The sequence below is a fragment of the Mytilus californianus genome, unplaced genomic scaffold, assembly GCF_021869535.1.
Source record: "Mytilus californianus isolate M0D057914Y unplaced genomic scaffold, xbMytCali1.0.p SCAF_13, whole genome shotgun sequence".
Taxonomy (NCBI): Eukaryota; Metazoa; Mollusca; class Bivalvia; order Mytilida; family Mytilidae; genus Mytilus; species Mytilus californianus.
In genome coordinates this window covers 38720729-38745270 of record NW_026262615.1, presented here as the reverse complement: position 1 = coordinate 38745270, position 24542 = coordinate 38720729, and the positions used below count along the sequence as shown (strand labels likewise).

At 32.9% G+C, this 24542-nt stretch overlaps 1 long non-coding RNA gene across 1 annotated transcript in view; it reads left to right on the top strand.

The window, feature by feature from the left end:
- The first annotated feature begins 9774 nt into the window (after positions 1 to 9774).
- The window catches only part of LOC127723629 (uncharacterized), a 52401-nt gene continuing 37633 nt past the window's right edge, over positions 9775 to 24542 (top strand). Inside the window, exon 1 of the long non-coding RNA XR_007992153.1 lies at positions 9775 to 9845. This is a non-coding gene — a long non-coding RNA (uncharacterized LOC127723629). The remainder of the gene's footprint in view (positions 9846 to 24542) is intronic.

Sequence of the window (24542 nt, the reverse complement as noted above, 5' to 3'; positions counted from 1 at the left end):
AGTATAAAATTATGGAATGCAACACACAGAAAATACAGGATGAATGAAACTTAAATTTTAGGTGGAAACACAGTTGAACACAACCACTAACCAATTTTGATTCCATGTTGAATATGGTATTCACCCTGAATTCAATCTGAATTCAAGGTAAGTTATTGGTTTAAACAATGTTGAAGCAACCATTATTCAATATTGTTTCAAAGTTGAATATCAATGTTGATTCAACGTAGGATTTCAACGTTAATACAAATCTGCAAAATCTAATAATAATTCAACATTGCTTCAACATAGAAAATAAACATTGATTCAATGTTAAATCAACGTTGTGTGCCTGCTGGGTAGTTGTTAATACTTATAAAAATTTTATGTAAATATTAACCTTCAGAGGCGGATTTGGGAGAGGGGATTTTTTTTTTGGGGGGGGGGGGGGGGGGGGGGGGGGGAAGGGTTCCTGGGTCCTTCTTTTAGGGGCTACATTTATGGTTAATGTAGACTGTTTTCCTGTTCCACTCCAAACGTTGCCTAGTTTGGGGGTCCCGATCCCCCTTTTTTTAATCCTGGATCCGCATCTGACCTTGTGATATATTGCCCCTGAACTCTGCACTCATATTATGTTTTATTTAGCAGAGGAGAGAGTCTGATTCCAGCGGAGCACCCCTAGAACTCAATTCATTTTACTCGTCCTTCCCCAGAGGTTTCTTTTGATTAATTCTATTAAAAATTTAGAAAAAAACCTGTAATGTTTCACTCCGACTTTACAAACCTGCACTCTTTTTTTTGTTAGAATGTGTTGGTTCGTATCAGGATATTTGTTTTCTGATTTCCTTTTTTCTTTGTACTTTTTTTTAACTTTTTTTTTCGATTTGATAACTTTGTTCGATTGGTTTTTGCTTCTTTATTTGATACTTTCTTTCAAAATTACAACCACGTTTGGTGTAATATCTTATGAGGCTACGAATTTAAAGAAACTCATCAAAGAACTAATAAAATTCTACATTTCTTATTCATAGTGACTACCAACTACATTTCTTTGAAATACATAAGGAATTCACACACTTCAAAGTCCTCACTACAAACCAGTAAAAGTCTGAAATGGCCTATATTTGTACTCGACTGTACTGATTTTTACTCGACCAGTCTGATTTGGTCTGAAATTTACTTGATAATACTCGACTGTAGTCTGAACCATACTTAACAGTCTGAACTTGTACTCGACCTTTACTCGACCAGTACTTAACCATTTTATTTTCGTCTGAACCATGCTCGACCTAGTCTGAACCATACTCGACTAAGTCTTAACCAACCTAGACCTAATTTTTGTATCTATCTATTGTATTTCATCAATTTAGGAACTGTTTTTAACAGCTATTTCCCCTGGCTAGAAATTTGAACAACACTTTGAAATTTAAAATGTATTCAATATGGCATTGAAACCAAAATTTCACAATAAACATAATATAAATTCAACACCATATTTATCAACACTTACATATATATATCACCTTTAAAATAAAAATAAAACAAGCTGATCAAATAATCTCAAAACTGAATTGTGACTAATATTTTAAATGTTATTCAAATTTTTTTGAATGTTTCAGATATATTTTATGGTTACTGGACAATTTTCACCATTTACTTAAGCCTCGTATAGATGTATGGTGTCAGTTGTATTTAGTTAATAATGCAGTGAACATTTTTTTTATTAAAATATATTTAAAATAGTATATAAAGCAAATTAATAAATTTCAAAAATCACACCTTTGTTTTGTAAAACCAAGAATTTAATATAATCATTATAATAGAACTTCCATAGCAATCCTTGATAACCATTTAAAAAAGGAAATGTGTTCCAAAGTTGCAGGAAAAAATTATTTCAATTAAATTTAAATAACTTTTGTCAAAATTAAAGACATGGCATACAAGATGCACTTTAATAAGGTTTATTTACCTCAGTACATGTGTGTTTTACAGGTAAAAAAAAAGCTCTTTTTTCTTAAACTCGTGAATTACTTATCTAGTGAATTCAAAAGGCCTTGCGATTTAAATTTTACAGGATGTTGCAATTTTTAATGAATGTTAATTAGAAATTAATACTCTCTGACCAGGTGTGATCTTTTTAATGAGTTTGCCCCAAGCAGGAGGTATTACTTTATACTTTACCACTAATCAGAAGAAAATTTTTATCTATTTCTTTATTTTTTTTTATCCCTTTTTGATATATATTATATATAATATATCCCAAATTATAATAAGAATAGATATATTTCTAATATAAGGTTAAACAATTTCAGTGATTTTTTGGCTGTTGTTACCTCAATAAAAAGATAATTTTATAACTATTGTATGTAACCATGAAACCTATATAGTTTTTCTATAGGAATTTAGGAAAATTAAGTTTGAAAAAAAAAAAAACACATGCCAAACAAGAAGCACCTTAATAAGGTTTTATTACCCTCAGTAAAGGTGTGGTTTTTAGTTGAAAGAAAATCTTTTTGTTTTAACAAAACTCTTAAAACTTTAAAATTAATATAATTAAATTATTATATAAGATAATTTAATTTAACTATCTCTATTTGATAAATCTGAGAATCATGTAAGGATGTAAAAATATGTTTTTATATATATCTTTATTTTATTGTGGCTGTTGTCATGTCAGAAAAAAAAATTAATTTTAACAGCTAAAATTAAAAAAAAGTATAGGTTTTTTGGTCAAGTATGGTTCAGACTGGTCGAGTATTGTTCAGACCTTTGGTCGAGTATGGTTTAGACTGAAAAAATTATTCGAGTATAGGTCGAGAATGGGTTAAGACTGTTTCAGACTATTTTCAATGGCAAAGATAAGGGTCAAGTACAAATCAGTACGGTCGAGTATGGTTAAGACTGGGGTCGAGTAATGTCAAGTAAAATTCAGACCAATTCAGACTGGTCGAGTAAAAATCAGTACAGTCGAGTACAGATATAGGCCATTTCAGACTTTAACTGGTTTGTAGTGCCTGCATCTTATATTATGCGTATTATAATTTTATAAGCAAGCAATTATATAAAGCATGAGTGATTACTTTCTAAAAACCAGAAGAGAGGTGAAAGATACCAAAGGGACATTCAAACGAATAAGTCGAAAATAAACTGACAACGCCATGGCTAAAAAGGAAAAGACCAACAGGTAAACAATAGTACACAAAACACAACATAGAAAACAAAAGACTGAGCAACACGAACCCCACAAAAATCTGGGGGTGCTCTGGAAAGATAAGCAGATCCTGCTCCACATGTGACACCCTATTAGTTGCTCATGTTAGTACAGACCCGGTAATAAGTCTAATTCGGTAGGTCACACTCAGGGAAAAGGGGATGGGATTGTAGTAACGACATTTGGAACATTTCCGCTATCATCTGTGAAACGGATATTCCATAACGGACAACGAACTCGTGATGGCGTCCGTAACATTTACGAAGGAATGTTTTCAACTTTACCACTTGGAACTCTTGGTAAAAAAGTTAGGTTGCGAGTTACAAAAGTCGAGTTGCGAGTTAAAAAAGTCGAGTTGCGAGTAAAAAAATGTCGAGTTGCGAGTTACGAAAGTAGAGTTGCGAGTTAAAAAAGAAGATTTCGTTAAGAAAGTAGATTTGCGAGTTACAAAAGTTGAGCTGCGATTAAAGGTCAAGTTGCGAGTTAGACAAGTCGAGTTGCGAGTTACGAAAATAGAGTTGCGAGTTAAAAAAGAAGATTTCGTTAAGAAAGAAGATTTGCGAGTAACAAAAGTTGAGCTGCGAGTAAAGAAGGTCAAGTTACGAGTAAGACAGGTCGAGTTGCGAGTCACGATAGTAGAGTTGTGTGTTAAAAAAGTCGAGTTGCGATTTGAAAAGGTAGATTTGCGAGTTAAAAAAGTAGATTTGCGAGTTGCAAGTATCGAGGTGCGAGCTAAGAAAGTCTCAAATATTTAAAAGGTAGAAATGATTTATAACGGACAGTCATTTAAATTACCAACCTCATGGAGAAAAACATGCATACTTAGTCAGTTAGGATTTGAATCGAACGCGCCTTGCTACGTTCACAACACCATATAAAAAAGAAGATGTGGTATGATTGCTAATGAAACAACTCTCTACAAGAGACCAAATGACACAGAAATTAACAACTATAGGTCACCGTACGGCCTTCAACAATGAGCAAAGCCCATACCGCACAGTAAGCTAAAAAAGGCCCCGAAATGACAATGTGAAACAATTCAAACGAGAAAACTAACAACCTAATTAATGTTCAAAAAATGAACAAAAAACGAATATGTAACACATAAACAAACGACAACCACTGAATTACAGACCATGCATGTCCTGAATAATAGAAATATATTCTGGTCCTCGTCTTATGTACAGTTTGGTTGTTTCGACGATAAACCTATGGAAATTTTATAAACAATCCATGGCCTTTTCCCGCGTACAATTATATTTGACAATTCTGTACTCAATAGATAGAGGATTACTACAGTGCAAGCAATGATTTCCCTAAAACAAGTTTTTAAATAAATATATAAGTTGTAAAAAAGAACAAATATGGACCAATTCAAGTACACATTCTAGGATGGGCTCGACTTAAGTAAATCAACACGACGATTGGCTGTATTACTAAGGCTGTTTGAGATTTTTGTAAACAATAAAAGCCAGCAGAATTGAGTTATTTATGTTTCAAATGTTATTACTAAAATCTCTGTCGATACCTATATTTTGGCACTGCACAAGGTCATGTTTTTCTCGGACTGTTAATGACGTCTTTACACTAAATCCATTGGATGTTGGATGTGTACTGATTGATATTTTAGTTTTTTTCATAAGTTGTAATTTGCTTTGAACTAGCTGTCAGTTACTCCGAGTACTCTTAGATCTATACGTTGTGTTTTGCCACGTCCGGTCTGCGTTTTTGTTACATGTTTTTCTGTAAGCCCTTTTCAACTGATTTTTATAGTTTGTTTTTATGTTTTACTGTTAAACCACACTCCCAGGTTAGGCGTAGATTTGCACCTTCTAACATGTTTAACCCCGCAACATTCCATATGTGCCTGTCCCAAGTCAGGAGCCTGTAATTGAGTGAAAGTGTTTTTTTGTTATTTCTCTTATTTGCTTTTTGTTTATTGTTTTTTGAGGTTACAAAAGGTGTAGTTCTTATTCTTATGATAAGATCCTGACATACATTTTACTGAGGAACGAGACTCTGGTGAGAACTATGTTACATTCAAATAATGGAGTAATGAGAGGGAAATTGAATCCACTTATGCACAACTTGTCTGTAACATTAAAGATTGAACTGGAAATTTTGAAGTGTGCATAAAGATTTCTTTATACTGCTAATTCATTAGTTCTTCACATTTTTCCATCCAAATTATGGCTTCAAGTACTCCTGCGCGATATTATGCTATTTAACTATATAGTTCAAGTTTTGCAAACGTAATTTGAAAATGAGAAATGTAGATGAAGCCCATGAGTAGAATTACTCACCTCTAAAAGGAGAAGGTTGGACAATCCGATTGACCATCAATATCGCACAAGTACAGCATTTAAATATGGTGTCTTGTCCAGAAATGGCTATAGTAATTAACAAGTTTCAATCCACCTCTGAAATAATCAATTCGACAAATGATGTTCTCCACCAGGAACGGGTTACAATCAAACAAACAATATTTTCAAAGCATGTGAAAGCTGTCGGTGAGGGAATGATTCGGCTTTTTACCAAGAGTGTTACTTCGAGTTAATGTAAATGGCATATATCATATTGGACATTTATCAGCATTGTAATGGGCTAATAAAATGTGGTTGAAAGATAGAAACGGATTTCACAGTAGATAAAAATGCGAGAGGACAATGATGTTATGTACGATGCTGTTTAAAATGTGGTGGAGAGTGGGGCAAAGACTAAATTGGCTGTCCTTAAGAAACATTTTCAAAACTGCTGTGAAAATATGTTGCTGTCTACGCGATAAAAAAAGATGAAAAAGATACTTAGGCACTCAAATATCATTAGTAAAACAAAACCAGATAACAACATGGATAAAAAACGCCCAAACGACAAACAGAAGTCAAGAAAATTACTACACAAAAATCTTTAAACTAAAACGGAATGATCTGAGTTGCTCAAAAAGGGTCAGCAGTTCCTGATCCACAAGTGACCCCTACCTAGATGCTCTTGTTTAGATAGATTGGTGAGTCGTATCCAGTAATTAGGCATAATCATACAAATAAACACATCATCGATACCAGGATTGAAATTTTGTATTTACGCCAGACGCGCGTTTCGTCTACAAAAGACTCATCAGTGACGCTCGAATAAAAAAAAGTTAAAAAGGTAAAATAAAGTACGAAGTTGAAGAGCATTGACGACCAAAAATCCTAAAAGTTTTGCCAAATACAGCTAAGGTCATAATAGTTCATTTATAAGTTTCTCTTTTCTAATCATTAGAATCATGTAAAAACCATGTTATCTAAAACTTGACCGAATGTGAACGTTTGAAATGAAATAGGGTTTTCGATGTATGTACACAACATTGGAAGCATAAACAACACGAGTCCCTTTTCATCAAACCTTGAGGTCAACTCAGGTGTTCCAAAAGGGTGTGTAGTTTCTGGTCAACTGGTAGAACGCGTACTGTTACTCATTGCAAGTAGACATTCGGTGGTTAAGCGTATTTATTGATCATTTTGATCCACAATCGAGGAAAGAGAAAGGATTTTGGCTAGGAGAAGTGGAACATATCCATTAACATTTGTGACTCGGATGGTACTTCACTGTCAAACAATTGCTGATGGCGTCCAAAAAACGTTCGAATGTTTCCATTTATGGGATCTTTGATTAAATTGTCTTGTAAGCAGCATCCATGTATCATGGAAACGCATTCCCTAGAATATTGTTTGAACCGCAACATGCAATACGATCGAAGAAATAAATATCAGCAGAGCCTTCTCTTGGTGTTGTTCATTTGCAATTTTTGGTGGTCATTTTGAAATTTTCGGCCATTTTGAAAAAAAAAATGAAAGTCTTATTTAACCTCAGGACTTACTAGAGACGTTGGATTACATTTTATATGCATTGAAAGATTTGATTTGAATATTATTCGCTGTAATTCATAAATGGTGGTTAAATTTGGACTGATTGACAGACATCTTGAAATTGGCCGCCATATTGGATTTTTCAGAGTGCCACTGGTTCCATAGCTAAAATTGACTAACAAATATATATCTACAATTGTGCAAAGTTTCATGCTTTATCATCAAACCCACAATTCTTCTTAAACTATGCACGAATCAGCTAGACTATAAAACTACATTCATGTAAGGTTCAAGCCTCTCTAGTCGAGGACATCTTGTGATAATTTCGGCAAAATTTGAATTTGGAATATTCCCTTTCAAAACAGGTGTTATAATGTTATCATTTATTTCGACCACTAACTGAAAATAATTCCTTTTTTTATCTTAATATATACTCGTAATCAAGTCACATAAATAAAGTACTGAGAATATTACCCACTGAGTACCATGTAGTTCACAGTGAAATATCAAAGGCACGGCACTGGGTGTTGTGCTCTATTATGTACATGATATTCACAGACATCCATCTATGGTAGTTATAATGTTACCCGTATATCATATTACTCACATGTATAGTAGCTTGAATACATTTTTAAAACTTCTTGATAACTATATTGAATTGCAGCAATGGCGTTTATGTGGTACATTTTGTCATCCACCAATAAATGTATTAGACACCGGCTACACGTAGGACAGTTCATGCGCAAGAACAATTTATCTGATTATGTAAATTAAATTAAATTATATACATTTGTATTTACAAATATTGCATACATCATCTAGATATTATTGATTAAGATATAAGATAAAGTAAGGTTACAATGTAACTCCAGAATGTTTTTATGTACTAGAGTTATTTTCAAACAGTCATTTAATCTTTAACACCATTTAATAAAGTGCTTCGCCGAGTGCAGCTGGATACGACCGCAGAGGTCCAACCCTGAACAGTTTGGGCAAAAATGGACACAAATTCGCGCTTGATACAGGTCTGAATTTGGATTGTAATTAAATATTTGACACATTGTTTTTTAATCCCCCCCCTCCTTTGCAAAAAAAAAAGTAATATTTAAAGAAATTTTCTTTTTCATTTCTGAAATCTAAAATGAGAAAAAATTTCACCCCCCCCCCCTCAAAATTTGTTTTTTACCCCCCCCCCCCCCTCCCCCCCCCCCCCCACAATTTTTTTTCATCTCCGCCTTTTCAAAAAAAAAATGGGAATGTGTCCATGGAACACAGATGATGCCCTCGCTTGTATATAATGTTATAAAGGGACATAACTCAAGAACAGTAAAAGTGACGCCACCAAAATTCAAACTTGATCTGTGTTTTGTGGTAATAAGCATTGTGTATAAGTTTCATAACATTTGGTTGAGGCAAACTAAAGTTAGAGAACGGAAACCAATTTAGGGACGTACGGACGGATGGACGGACGGACGTACGTACAGACGAATAAGGGTAAAACGAAATACCCCCTCCACTACGGCGGGGACATACAATATCTTTCCCTCAAGATATGGTCATAATCTCAATTGAAATTTCCAATGGAGTTTGCAACCATAATTACCCATTTAAATACATCATAAAAGTCTTAAAATAGAAAATGACATACATAATCATGGCTAAAATTAATATTCCTTAATCAGCATTTTTAAAAGTAACTTCTAAAAATAAATTGACAGCTAATCACACCAAAGACAATACAATATTTCTTTATATATAATTTAAAAGCAGTGTAAGGGAGGTAATCCAAACATAACATTGTACTTTTAAGTAATTGTCCATTAACCAGGAAACCCTTGTTTTCCCCCTTTTTCTGCCCCTTTTTTCTAATCGGTTTGAGCCATAACCCCCAAAGCCAATCCTAACCATCCCTTTGTGGTATGGAAACTTGTGGTCTAATTTCTGAGAGATCCATACACCTTTCCACAAGTTATTGTCTGGAAACTAGAAAAATGCTATTTTGGCCACTTTTTGGACCCTTATTCCTAAACTGTTAAGACCATAAACCCCAAAATCAATCCCAACTTTCCTTTTCTGGTTATAAACCTTGTATTTAAATTGTATAGATTTCTATTTACATATACTAAAGTTATTGTCTGGACACCAAATGTCTTCGGACGACGCAGACGACGACGACGTGATACCAATATACGACCGCAACATTTTTTGTGGTCGTATAAAAATGGTTCAGAACTACAATGTTAAAAGTTTATCATTGCTCTTGGTTGAGTATTATATATATGGAAAACAATGAATAATAATGAGTAACATGCATTACAATAATAAATAATTCTATTGGAAGTAAAGTGGTAAATGGTTTTTTTTTTTAAATAATTATAAATATGGGTTGCTGTCTTATTGATCTGAATCCAACTCTCATTTTATTCATACTAATAATACAAAGCGTTACATGCAATTGTCCTCATCAATAAAACTGACTGATGTGAATTGTAGGAATTAATCCTTATGGGACCCTTCATTGTATAGCAGGTGGAAAATTCGTAAATTCAAACAAAATTCAAAACGTTAAATAACCTCTGTGATTACGGACATTATGAACTTGTACATGTACAGTGATTTTAAAGGTGTAGAAAGACATGCTCATTTGATTTTTGCAACAAATGATGTAAATATTTTCAATGTTCAATTTTTAAATACAGCTGCCACTACTTATATTGATTAATCAGCATGCGTTCATGTATACATTTACTTCCTCATAACAATATTGTATTTCAACGCTTTAACATTTTGAGTGTCTCTCAGAACAGGTAATGCAATTATATATTCTTTTGAACATTGTTTGTTTTAATTAGAAACAGTGGACATATCCTTTGAACGCACCGATCATTCTTATTCTGTCTGTGCAAAGGTGGGATGCCTTTTGAAATGAATTATTTGCTTGTCAAACAGTTTTTTTTTTATTAAAGTTTGAAGTTATGTGACCCGAAAATACCCTTCCCCAAAATAGGACAAAACAATACCATACCTAATTATGTTTAACTACACTTCTTTATGTATGCTATTTGATGCCAAAAATGTCAAGTAAATTCATGTGATTTCATGATAAATTGCCATACAGATACATCTGACCAGTTCCTGAGTGTTATTGTGTTACTCACATTCACGTTATTTGCTACATATTTTCTACCAATGATCTAACTTTATTTAAGGCTAGAAATGTTTCCAACGAACGAAGTGCTCCAAATATTCTAATGCAGAATTTGTATTTAAGTTTTAAGTCTGATAGTTTGTTGGAAGAAATTTCTTCCCATTTTTTAACAGCTACATGTTTTTCATTTTAGATCTACATGTAGGTCTGATAGAAGACATTTCTCCCAACTTACTAAATGCCACAAATACTTCATTTTAGGTCTATGTTTGATAGAAGAATTTGTTTTCAACGAACTAACTGCTTCAAATATTTCATTGAAGTTTGATAGAAGAAATTTCTTACGACTTACTAACTGCCACATTTTAAGTTTCCAACGAACTATATGTGTTTCATTTTAGATCTAATTGTAGGTTTGATAGAAGAAATTTCTTCCAACGAACTAACGGCTGATATTAGGTATTTCATTTAGGTTTAAATCTGGTAGAAGAAATTTCTTTCAAAGAGCGATCAGCTCGAAGTAATTCATGTTACGTTTGATATAAGACATTTCTTCCAACGAACTAACTGCCATAAGTATCATATTTTACGCATAAGTCTGATAAAAGAAATTTCTTTCAATGAACTTACTGCTCCAATGATTTTAGTTTTGTATCAAATAATAGAAATTTCTTATTTGTGTACACTTCCTTACGGCAAAGTTTTTACCCACTCCTAGTGTGTTCTAAAATTTGTCTCCTGCCCTGAAGCAAACAACATCATACAACATTTCTTATTTTTCAGCACAGGGGTGATGGCAGGAATTGCTATCGTCCAGTTTCCCTATAGCAAAGTTCTTGACCACGTACATGTGGTAAGATTGAAAACTATAATCTATATTTTCAATCAAAATGATTACATGGGTGGGAAAGTAAACCTGAAGACTTCACTGACCACCCAAAGTCTAAGTTACCTATTAATTACGGGTATGGGCACACTTTTCCTTATTTGTATACATTTCCCAACGGAAACGTTTTTACCAACTCCTAATGGATTTGAAAGCTTGTCCCCGGTCCTTTTATTTGTGAAAATGCCCGGATGGTAAAGTGCACGGAAGCTCACACCATCATACAAAATTTCTTATTTTTCAGCACAGTGGTGGTGACAGGAATTGCTATCGTCCCGTTTCCCTACAGCAAAGTTCTTAACCACGTACATGTGGTTAGATTGAAAGCTATAATCTATATCTTCAACTAAAATGAATACTTGGGTGGGAAAGTGCAACTGAAGACTTCACTGACCACTCAAAGTCTAAGTTACCTATCAAATACAGGTATGGGCACACTTTTCCGTATTTGTGTACATTTCTTAACGGCAAAGTTTACCCACTCCTAGTGGTTTGAAAGCTTGTCCCAGGCACTTTTATTCATGAAAATGCCCGGGTGGGAAAGTACACTGGAAGCTCACAACATCATACCGAATTTCCTAACCGTAGATGGTTAGATTAAAAGCTATTATCTATATCTTTAACTCATAAGAATACTTGGTTGGGAAAGTGCATCTGAAGACTTCACTGACCACCCAAAATCCAAGTTACCTATCAACTACGGATACGGGCATACTTTTCTGTATTTGTGTACATTTCCCAAACGGCAAAGATTTTATCAACTCCAAGTAGGTTTGAAAGCTTGTCCCAGGTCTTTTTATTCATGAAAATGCCTAGATGGGAAAGTGCACCGGAAGCTCACAACATCATACAAAATTTCTTATTTTTCAGCACAGGATTGGTAGCAGGAATTGCTATCCTCCCATTTCCCTACGGCAAAGTTTTTGACCACAGGTGGTTAGATTGAAAGCTTTTATCTATATCTTCAACTCATAGGAATACCTCGGTGAGAAAGTGCATCTGAAGACTTCACTAACCACCTAAAGTCTAAGTTATCTATCAATTACGGGTTTGAGCACTCGTTTCCGTACACTCCCTTATGGTAAAGTTTTTACCCACTCCTAGTGGGTTGGAAACTTGTCCCAGGCCCTTTTATTTATGAAAATGCCCGGGTGGGAAAGAGCGCCGGCCTTTTTTACTCAGTAAATTAAAAATAATAACCATTATCCTAAGTTCAAATAATGTGACCTTAATTTTATGTCGAACTTTACATTATTCTTACTTTTCCTGGTAAAATTCAACATCAACAGTCTCCGGGACAAGTTTGCACTTCAGCTGAGTGCAAAAGATGTCACCTTAATATTTGGAGTTAAGTAAAAATGAAGTTGATAACTTGGTTGGTATTGGTTCCATGATATTTGTCCTAAACATTTTGGCTCTAGCACCACTGTTGAAAAAGTTATGCCCCTTTTTTCAACAATTTCCTCAGAGGAAAAGTAGTTTTCTTCAAGGGAAATCAAATTTCCCTAAAGGAAAAATATTTTTCCTCAAGGGAAAAAGATTTCCCTTAGGGAATTTGCTGCATTAATATTTCCTTTGAGGAAAGTCTATTTCCTGTGAGGAAATTTGCGGCTTCAAATTTTCCTTTGAGGAAATACTTTTTCCTGTGAGGAAATTTTGTCAACAGCAATTTCCAGTTAGGAAATTTTTGACAAACACTTTTCCTTGAGGGAAAATTCAAGACCACAAATTTCCTCTAAGGAAAACATTGTTCTCCAAATTTCCTCTATGGAAATTTTTGTTATTGAATTTTCCTCTATGAAAATTTCAAAACAGTAAAAACAGTATGAATATAATTTTTCCTGAGACTTAATAATTGATACAAAAGATAATTAAAACTTGAATAAAATGTTCACTGATGAGTAACATGACATACAAAAACAATAGGCTAGCTGTTTGAGACAATACAATAATAAGCAAAACGCTATGAATATTATACTATTTGTGATGTTATTAATATTGTGCTCATATTTGCAGATTAAATAAAATAGCCACTTTTCATGTTAATTTAACTTTTCTTCTGTTTAAGCTGCTGCATACAATTATTCAATCCCCTACATAACAGTTCAGTGCATAAATAATTCCATCCACCAGACATCTTCCTTCAATTGGTAAAGGATACATTTTTGCAATTTGTTCTTCAAACATCTTCCTCTGTATATTTGATGTGACAGAGCTATGAACTTGAATGGATAAAGCAGGTGTTTATTTCGACAACAAAATACTATTTTTTCTACATTTCTCCATAACCCTTCAGTGAATATGTAGGTTGTTGCAATTACACAATTGTGTTCTTGTGCATCTATGTTTGTACTCCATTTTGTTTACAACCATTTTGTAGAAATTTCCTATTTTCTTTTTCCAGGTAAGCACACATTTCATTTCACATTAATCCAATTAGCACACAATGTAGAAAAGTATCAACCTTAAGTTTCCTCTTCTGTATAGACCTGTTGATGATCATGAAAACAAAGAAGTCTCACCTATAAATACACAAAATATAAATTGAGAAAAAAAAACCAGCAATATGAAATAAGCTTATTTTATCATGTTTAATATGAACATTTTGAGAAACTTAAATTTGATATTCTTACTAATCATGATTATGAGTTCTGTTATTTCAGTGCTTTGTGTCCACGACTTAATATCAGTCGTTTTAGTGCCTTGCAGTGATAATGAGTTGAGCCACTTGCAACAGTTTTTAGTTTGTTCATATGTTGTGCTATTTGAACCACTGTCCTAGATTATGGTTAGGTGGAGTGCTCACAGACATGATTTTTTTATTAATTTTTATTGGCTTTGAACTAATTTGGATTGTTTAATTTTTTCATGTTGGGGTCTTTATTGGCTGACTTATAAGGTATGGGTTTTCTCATTATCGAAGACCGTCATTGGTCTTTAATTGCTTGCATCCACTTCATTAAACTCTGGTGGATAGATAACTCATTTATCATACCACATCTTCTTATTTTTATAATAGTCATCATTCAAGGGCAATCACTTTTATTATATAGAAGTGGTTTTACCATTTAGGGCTTGTTGTCTTCTGTTTATCTTGTTTTGCCGATCATTTCTACTGTACAGTTGTAATTGTTTATATTTTTCTTTATCTTCTATATTTCTTGCCCTAAACTTAAAAAAGGTAAAAACTATAATTTAATGACTATAACTATTATTATACATCAGTATGTGTTTTTCTATATACCATGATATAAAAAAGGAATGAAATATTTGTGCTATTTCATTTCACAAACTATTTGCCAGTCAACAGTTTCAAAGACATAACCATGGTCAATAGTTTAACAAACAAACATTCCCGTACTTTTTCATCGTGTTCATACTAATATTTCAATGGACAACAATGACGTGATTAACTATTCTTCTATGATTTGTGTGCTTGACAACATTAAACTCTGAAATATTGTTAACGGTATAATATGTATGTGTCTGTCGTCAAAATTTCAAATTAATATATTACCATGATTACTTACAGAAGGAATTAAAACAAGAGGCTCACAAAATGAATGTGGTCTGAGAACTTAAATATTTCTAATTTACCTATTCAAACCATATCATTATCATTTGCTTTAATATATAAATCAGAAATAACCAATTTAAAATGGAAAATTTTAAAGAAAACAAAAGGAAAAAAAGGAAAAAAAAAACCATTATGAATCATCACCCCCAAACGCAATCCCAGCCTTCCCTATGTGGTATGGTACCTTGCATTACAATTTCAGAGAGATCCATCACTTGAACACAAGTTATTGTCTGGAAACTAGAAAAATGCTTGGTTTTTTTTGCCCCTTTTTGGCCCCAAATTTCTAAACATTTAGGGCAATTGCCCCCAAACTCAATCCCAGCTTTCCCTTTGTGATATGGAACCTTGTAGTACAATTTCATAAAGATCTATACACTTACACACAAGTTATTGTCCTAACACTAAAAAAATGCTTGTTTTTTGCCCCTAATTCCTAAAATTTTGAGGCAATTACCCCAAAAATCAATCCCAACCTTTCCTTTGTGGTATGGTACCTTGCAGTACAATTTCAGAGAGATCCATACACTTGAACACAAGTTATTGTCTGGAAACCAGAAAAAAACTTATTTTTGGCCCCTTTTTTGGCCCCTTATTCCTAAACATTTTGGGCAATTACCCCCAAAATCAATTCCAGCTTTCCCTTTGTGATATGGAACCTTGTACTACAATTTCAGAAAAATCCATACACTTACACACAAGTTATTGTCATGAAACTAGAAAAATGCTTCTTTTTTGCCCCTTGTTTGGCCCCTAATTCCTAAAATTTTGAGGCAATTACCCCCAAAATAAATCCCAGCATTCCTTTTGTGATATGCAACCTTGTGGTACAATGTCAGAAAGATCCATACACTAACACACAAGTTATGTCTGGAAGTTACAAAACTGCTTATTTTTGGCCCCTAATTCCTTAACTGTTGGTACCCCAAAATCAATGCCAACCTTCCTTTTGTGGTATTGAACCTTAAGGTAAAATTTCATAGAGATCCATTCACTTAAACTAAAGTTAGAGTGCGAAAACCAATGTGTCTTTGGACGACGACGACGATGCCAACGTCATACCAATATTTTGACTGCAAATTTTGTTTGCAGTCGTATACAAACTGCAAAGTTTCCTTAAAATTACCAATCTTGTGGTAGCAACCCAACAATGGATTGTTAGATTCATCTGAAAATTTAATGGCTGATAGAAATTGACATAATGAACAATTTTACCTCACATAAGATTTGCTCTAAATGCTTTAGTGTTTGAGATATATAAGCCAAAAACTGCATTTTACCCCTATGTTCTATTTTTAGACATGGCAGCCATGGTTATTGATGAAACAGAAAATAAAACATAAGCTTTCTCCTAAATACCATAAGAATCATTCAGCCTAAGTTTGGTTGGAATTGGTTCAGTAGTTTCAGAGGAGAAGATTTTTTAAAGTTAGAAAACATGATAAACAAATTGTGTAAAATTGTCGTTAAAGTGCAATAACTCCTTAAGGTGTCCATTGACAATTTTGTTTATGAAACTTATTTGTAGATCTTACTTTGCTGAACATTTTTGCTGTTTACAGTTTATCTTTATCATTAATAATATTCAAGATAATAATCAAAAACTGCAATTTTTCCTGGAAATTACCAATTTAGTGACAGCAACCAAACAATCATGACAATGGGTTATTAGATTCATCAGAAAATTTCAGGGCTGATAGAACTTTGAACACCTAATGAACAATTTACTCTGTGTCAGATTTGCTCTAAATGCTTTGGGTTTTGAGATAAAAGCCAAAAACTGCATTTACCCCTATGTTCTTATTTAGCCATGACAACCATGTTTTTTGATGAAACAAAAAACAAAACACAAACTTTATTGTAGATACCCTAAAGATCATTCAGCTTAATTTTGGTAGGAATTGGTTCAGTAGAGGAGAAGATGTATGAAATAGTTTACATCCGACGGACGCCAACGGTTGACAACAGACAACGACAGACGACGGCGGACGCCAAGTGATGGCAAAATCTCACTGTTCCTTCGGAACGATGAGCTAAAAAGGCAAATTTAAAAAATTGCGCTGGCTTTATCCAAAAAGGATTTTTACAGTGTAGTGTACTACTTTTGGGACAGGACATATTAACATAATAGAAAAATCTATTAGCTATAACTCAAAATATGGACAATTTTATGTTTAAAGGGTCTATAATTTAGTTTGACAACTTCAAACATACTAATATTTGACCTTTTCAAACTATACCAAATCACTACTTAAGGATGCTCGCTACTCTGTTTCAAAATAACAAGCTTTTTAAAAGACTGTTATAAATTGAAAGTATATGAATAAAGGAACTAAAAAAACAGAAAAAATAAAAGGTCCGTGTGCTTGTTTTTAAGATATAAGCCATAAAAAATTTGGCGGGAAGTGATTCTCTCTAGATTTTTCATACACTTGACACTGGCACCTTTTTCTTTCAAAAGCTATGGAAAAAACAAGGATTTTATAAGATTTTCAAATATGGCTTTTTAAACATTGTAATAAAAATATGAAAAGAAAAGTAGGGGTTTGCGGCCAAACTGTTTTAATGGCACTGCATGGATAAAACCAGAGGATACCGAATATCTGGTAAAAATTCAAAATCAAGAGGAGGGAACATCCCTAACCTAAAAAAATTACCACATTTTTTTTCCAATGTAATTTCATCCGTAATATTTAAAGCAATAAAATTTGGAAGGAGTATGCAAATAAATTGCAAGTCATACACTATCCACACTAGACACCTAATAGAGTATAAATACTAATTTTAATCAAACTTAGCATGAACTAAGATTAGGGAATTATAAGACAGTTTACCTAGTTTCATGGCAATAGCATATACATTAAAGACTAGAAGTTCATTCTCATGTATGAACTTTGGGTGTTAATTTTTTGCCGTTTAAAGTTTAACGTTTAACTATCAAGATTTGGGCCTACATAATTTGCAAAAAATTGCTTTTTAAATGTCTTTATAACTATTTATATATAATTGTGTATGTCACATGTATGTACATGATGTATTATAATGTAAAGCAGCTGAATACTCATTTGCTGTCTCAGATTTATTTCAATTCTTCAAAAGTCGAATTTATATTAGCCTATGTCTGAAAATAGAGATTTCAAATTAAGGGTGGGGGGGGGGGGGGGGGGGGGGGGGGGAGGATGCTAATATAAAAATTCTTCATGTATATTTAAAAAGTTATTTGTATTTCAAAAGGAAAGAAAGTGACTTATCTGCTTATAGCATACCACACGAGTAGAACAAGGTCCCATTAGACCATGCAAGACTGAAGAATATTTAAGGTCAATATAGGCAGTAACATATTTTTACATGTATATGAAAAGGCATACACATAATCTAGATGAAAAAAAATGTGTTTCTTTTTGGTAATTTGTAGGCTAAGCTAGGTGACATCATACAAGAAGTTAGCCTGGCATCCTGACCCAATCTAATACTTCGTCGATAGGACCAGGCGTAATACAATCCACGTGACCAACTATCAGCGCTGAACAGGACTGAATTACTGCGCATGTGCGTATTTTATAATCAAGGAATATTTCGATCGGATTGTTAATTAACTGTTGATTCACGATGTTAATCAACAACGCTTGGATTATATTTGTTAAAGTTTTCGAAACTTGCATTTCATATGAAAATAAAAATAGTTTTCAATAAATTTGTGGCAATATAAATATTTCCCGCCATGTGTCAAGAAATTACGCTATCCCAAGATGCATCATTCTAACATCCAATTGACGGAACCATGTTGTTGTATTCCGCCTGGCTCTACTGTCAAGCAGTTGGCCAGGATCCCAGGCTAACAAGAAGTATGAGTGATTCTCAAACTAAATTAAAATAATTTCATCCCCCTATTTGACGGTACTTCATTGTACTTACTTTTTATGCATAAATAATATAAATAAATAATTTTTGAAGTAATACATGGTCCACACTAGGGAATCTTTTTGTAAAAAATGAAAATCAATGGATGATAACTGTGTACTTGGACTAACAATTAAGATTTCACATGCTGAAATGTCTCGTCAGCCCTATCTCAATCAGTGAAATAAATTATTGTTTTTTTTTTTTAAAGTCATATGAAAGTAGTCCAAATAATTATGACGCATTGCAAGGCTTTTTTTTCTCTCTGACGCCGTAGGAAGGAGAAGTGAGTTGACATAACATGTATGTTATCATGCAAAATCAACAGTAAGGAGTATACCTATGATTGTCATCGTCACTGCAAATGAATCATTAATACTAGGGGGAATGGAACCAATAAATTGATCGGATCCGATATGAAGTTCCCAGTAACGGAGAACCTCTAACTTTGAGGTAATATTATTAGTGTCAGTGGTCTCACAAATGAATCAGGGTGAATTGCAGGTACATTAATTAGCAGAGAATAGACAATTATTAACTTTTTATTCATTATCTCGCAGTTATTTACGGTTAATTAGCTGTATATATCCCAAAACAGGTGATCGCAGCTAGTACTACTTCTAGTCTATGACTTTTAAGTAACAATTATATTTATATTCACAATCATTGGCGGATCGAAGGGGGATGGGATCCGGGGTTTTGACTCCCCTTTCTGTGAACAATCAATGCATTTAATGGAGACATTTATTTGGACCCCCTTTATCCTGGCTGGAATCGCCCCTGATATTACATGTAAATCAAGTCCCGGGTTACTGTTAGCATAATAGCATAACAGTAATCACAAAGAGTGTGGTAATTTTATAAAGGACGAGGATTTATAAATATACAATTCTTGAAGAGGGGGAGAGTGCACTTCACGATGATCGAAAAAAAGTGCCTTGCACGTTATTTTCTAGTCCTATAATATATGAACTCGGGGGCATTATTTTCTATTTCTATTTTCTTTTTACTGATTTTGCTGTTTTCCCTTTTTTTTTTTTTTATTATCAATGTGCCACCCAAAAAGTAAAAAATGAAACTATCTGCATGAAAACGTTAAATAGTGAATATATAATGCGAAGGCATATATTATAGGACTAGTTATTTTCATCATCTTGTCTGAAACAGTCTGAATAATGAGCTTCAAGGCGAAGCGCGAAAACAATAAGTCATGTGAAATACTAATGACAAATCCGTTGTACGGACAAACCCTTAAATCCCTCAATGTTACGTCAAATGAATTATAGCGAGGAAAGGTAAATTTAATTTAATACCAAAACTAAATATTTGTTATATTTCTCAAGAAATCATAGAATCAATAAATGTATAAATTTTAATTATGCATGTCTGTGTGAGATCCATTTCATGAGACCAAGGATTTCTATAAAATCCTTGATGGGACCCTTTATGTATACAGTTTTCTATTTTCACCGGAAAAATTTTTAAAAAATATAATCTTTTGGGAAATAGTCCGATTTTGTTGAAATATTTCCCTTCATAATTATGATAAATCCTTTAAGTTCTTCAATTTTAAATTAAAATAAATATTTCATTTTGATCTAACGACAAACTTTTTAAATTGTAGTGGCATGGTCAGTCAACTGATTAGTTGCATGGCTGATTACCAGTTTACTGGTGACCCAGTAATTTTCCATATTACAGTGGCGTGTACCCTTGGGATGTGTATAACTTATTTTGAATACCTTAATTTTCTGGGGAACATCCTGTCCACGTGTAATACTTAGTATATACTGCAACAGATGACATTAAACAAATGTTCTTTGTAGCATCGGTGTCCATTTCATGTTCAACCACTCAAAATTTTCACAAAAAAGATAATATTATAAAGTCAATAAAAAAAAAGATTAAAAAAACTCTAGCAAATAAACTTCGCAATGAGTAAACGGGGATTTGTGTTTTAAAGGGCTTATTTTCAGTGGATATATTTCATACTAGATAACTAGACCTGAGATAACTTTTTTGTAATATATATTTTATTATTTTCATATCATTCTCAAATCTCGATCATCTTAAATAAAGATGTACAAAAACATTTTTGTTATAACTCATAAATATATGGTTAATCATAATTGTTACAAATTATAAAATGGTAAGTCAATGCCCGATGTGCCGCCGTCTGTTGCAAACCTACGATTTAATTTTTTAAATGAAAGACGTGCACTGCCTTCATCGGAACAGAGAAAATTCCACCTAGTGTACATTAAAGAGTATCCGTTTTTTATGCTGAAAAAAAAAGAGATCATCATAAACTATTTAGCAGACCTTCTCGTGTAAAAAAAACCCAAACTTTTAACTGAATTAAAAAAAAAATTATCAAACAAAACTCATTAGAACACTCATAGTAACATTTTGTTTAGACCTGAGATAACTTATAGTAAGATAGTAAGATTATTTATAGGTCTCTGCTATAATGAACAAAATTTTGAACAGCTTCAAATATATGGCCTTATCATTGGTAATATATCATATTTGTATCAGTTATTGCTGAACGTGTAACCAAATTAAAATGAAGAAATAGGCTCGAAACCGCATTTTTTAAAGATATTTTTTTCAATCCCAAAATAGATAATAGATATGAAGATTAAAGTCCAGACGATAAGATTAACTTTCTTTTCTACCGAAGTAAATATATTAACAAGGATTTAGGATATCAATAAATTATTAAATTCATCAATTTATTAAATTTGAACATGTGAACCAAACAACGAAAAAAATAAACGGGAAATTGGCTATACCTTTTTGGTATTAGCCATGCAGCCATGTATGTACCAGCTATTTTAACTTATTGTTTTCTTAACCTTTAAAGAATACATTTTAAAATGAACTACTTTATTTATAGTAGTTCAAGAAAAAAAAAAATATATATATATATATATATATGGTTTGCACGTTTTTTTCAATTTAGACTTGTTTATATATATATATATATTTATAAGGTAATGTGTAGTACATGGCAGATAGAGTTACCATGGTTACCGTAGATTTCATGATTACTTTATTATAGAAATAAGAAGATGTGGAATTATTGCCAATGAGACAACTATCCACAAAAGTCCAGTCTTCACACTTAACCACATGACCACCAGCCCAGGCTAGTAAATTTGCTTTCGGGCTTATAAAATTCTTCTCTACAAGCCAACAGAATCCAAATAAAATTTTCGTAAAATTGAGCTTCGGGCTGGTGGATTCAAAAGTTTATCGTGAATACTAAGAATCCAAATGACTTAGAATCTTCGCAACTATAGATCACCGTACATGCCGTATGTACAGCTTTTAACAATGAACAAAACAGATACAGCATAACAAGCTATAAAATCCTGAAATGACAGATGTAAAACAATTCAAACGAGAAAACTAAGGGCTTGATTTATGTAAAGGACAATATACGAAAAAAAATATGATAAACAGGAACAAACAATTTCAACAACCACTGAGTTACAAGTCTCTAGTCAGACTACTATTATTCCATTCCAGTTGCTCACACAACATAAAAGTTTGGTAAATCATTGGAGATTAAATTTCTGTTATCATTTTTGCTTGATTGGTTAGGCAGTATTTAATGCATGTTTTACAAAAAAATATATGCTGATTTTTTTTTATTACAGCAACTGTAGGAAGTATTTCAAGAGTCTGATTGCTGAAAATGCATTACAAGAAGCAACATCTAAGAAGTATACGTGCAAATACATGAAGGAATCCTTGGCTACAAATAGCAGTTATATGCAGGAGAAAACTCTTAAACAATACAAACAGACATATAGTGGTGTATTCAAGAAATTTAAAACACCTGAAATGAATTACTCTGTATATTTTTTCAACCACAAGTACTTTCAGAATATAATACATTTCAAATTCAAAGTATTGAGCATAACAGACATGACGAACATGTATAAGCAAGGAAGATGAAGTTTTAAAACTAATTGTTTCATAAAAAATTGAAATAATAAAAATCTTGTAATTGTGTAAGCCAAACTTTGGGGTCTTTTAATGGTATATGTCTGTTGTTTGTCAATATTTGTTTTTCTTTTTGCCTTACCTGCAGATCAGTGTTAAAATGAAAAACTGATACACATATATGAAATAAGAAGGTATAGGTTGTAAATTACAGCAAGACTTTCAATATGGTATATCAGATAATTTATATACTTTATAGAACTTTCTATTTCAGTTTATTAATACAAAGAGGTATGGGTATCAATCAATCAGACAGAAACACAACAACAAAAACAACTGAAAGTCATATTGGTACTAACATGCAGTCCTCAACAATAGACAGGTGTCTAAACAATCCTCAACAATAGACAGGTGTCTAAACAATCCTCAACAATAGACAGGTGTCTAAACAATCCTCAATAATAGACAGGTGTCTAAACAATCCTCAACAATAGACAGGTGTCTAAACAATCCTCAATAATAGACAGGTGTCTAAACAATCCTCAATAATAGACAGGTGTCTAAACAATCCTCAATAATAGACAGGTGTCTAAACAATCCTCAATAATAGACAGGTGTCTAAACAATCCTCAATAATAGACAGGTGTCTAAACAATCCTCAATAATAGACAGGTGTCTAAACAATCCTCAATAATAGACAGGTGTCTAAATAATCCTCAACAATAGACAGGTGTCTAAATAATCCTCAACAATAGACATGTGTCTAAATAATTTGTCATTATCTAATTAATAGACCAGAGTTTATAACAAATTTCAATCAAAGAGCTGCCATCAACACCAAATTCTCCAAATACTTTTTTTTTATTAAGAAGATACATTACACAACCACTGAAAAGGTTCCTAGCTTGAATCAGGTACGCTTATATGTGGCAAGGTGAACTTTTTTTTTTTCAAAACTTTCTTAAAAAGAATTGGCATCTTTTGCAATCAAGACTTTTTGTCTCCCGGGTGACGCGTTGTGGGAGACACGGAAATACCGTCCGTCCGGTCTTGTTAACGCTCTCACGGGTACAATTATTGCCAGATTTTTATAAAACTTATACTATAGATTAATATCAGCAATATCTCGGACAAGTTCTACAATAGTGGCCTATTGACTTTTTAAAAAAAAGTTATGCCCCTTGGAAATATTAAATTTATTGAACATGGCCTCGTTAGTTCTCTCACGGGTACAATTCTTGCCAGAATTTTATAAAACTTATACTATAGGTTAATATCAGCAATATCTCAGACAAGTTCTATAATGATGGACGATCGAATTTTTTTTTAAAGAGTTATGCCCCTTGGAAATATAAAATATGTGCAAAGCGGGGGACATTGGAACACTGTTCTATTATTCCATAGGTTGTTGGTTTGTGTCAAAACTGATGAAGACAAAATGACTTACACATACATATTAAAAAATCAACTCAAATGAAATATACATCAGTGCATTCATCTTCTATAAATGAATCACCAATCCAGATTCACATTAATTTGACGTGAACAATGTAATGTGAATTTCACGCGAAAGTTCAATTCACATGAATTTCACGTCAGATTCACGTGAAAAATTTCACGTGAGTTTCATGTATAAGCTCGTTCAGGTGAATTTCACGTGAACATGTTCATGTGAAATTCATGTGAACAAAATTTGCCTGTGTATCATTTAATCAAAAGCCGTACAAGATTCTGATTACCATCTTGGGGTAAGGAAAACTTGCCGGTAAAATGTAAACAAGTAATTGTGCTTTAGTAACCTATACAGTAATGCAAATATTTTTCTAAAATTTAGCGCATGGGCTATATGAAGCGGAAGCAACTATCTAGCTCATTTCACATGTATCACAACTTCAAAACATTATCTCATCACTCTCTGAAATTTTTAAAATTATTATTTGGACGTAGATAATGTCTATTTACTGCCCTAATGGTTTAAAGGTCATCCAGCACTAATCATATTGCCAACAAAAGCGTTCTGATATGGAAAAGCTTCATAG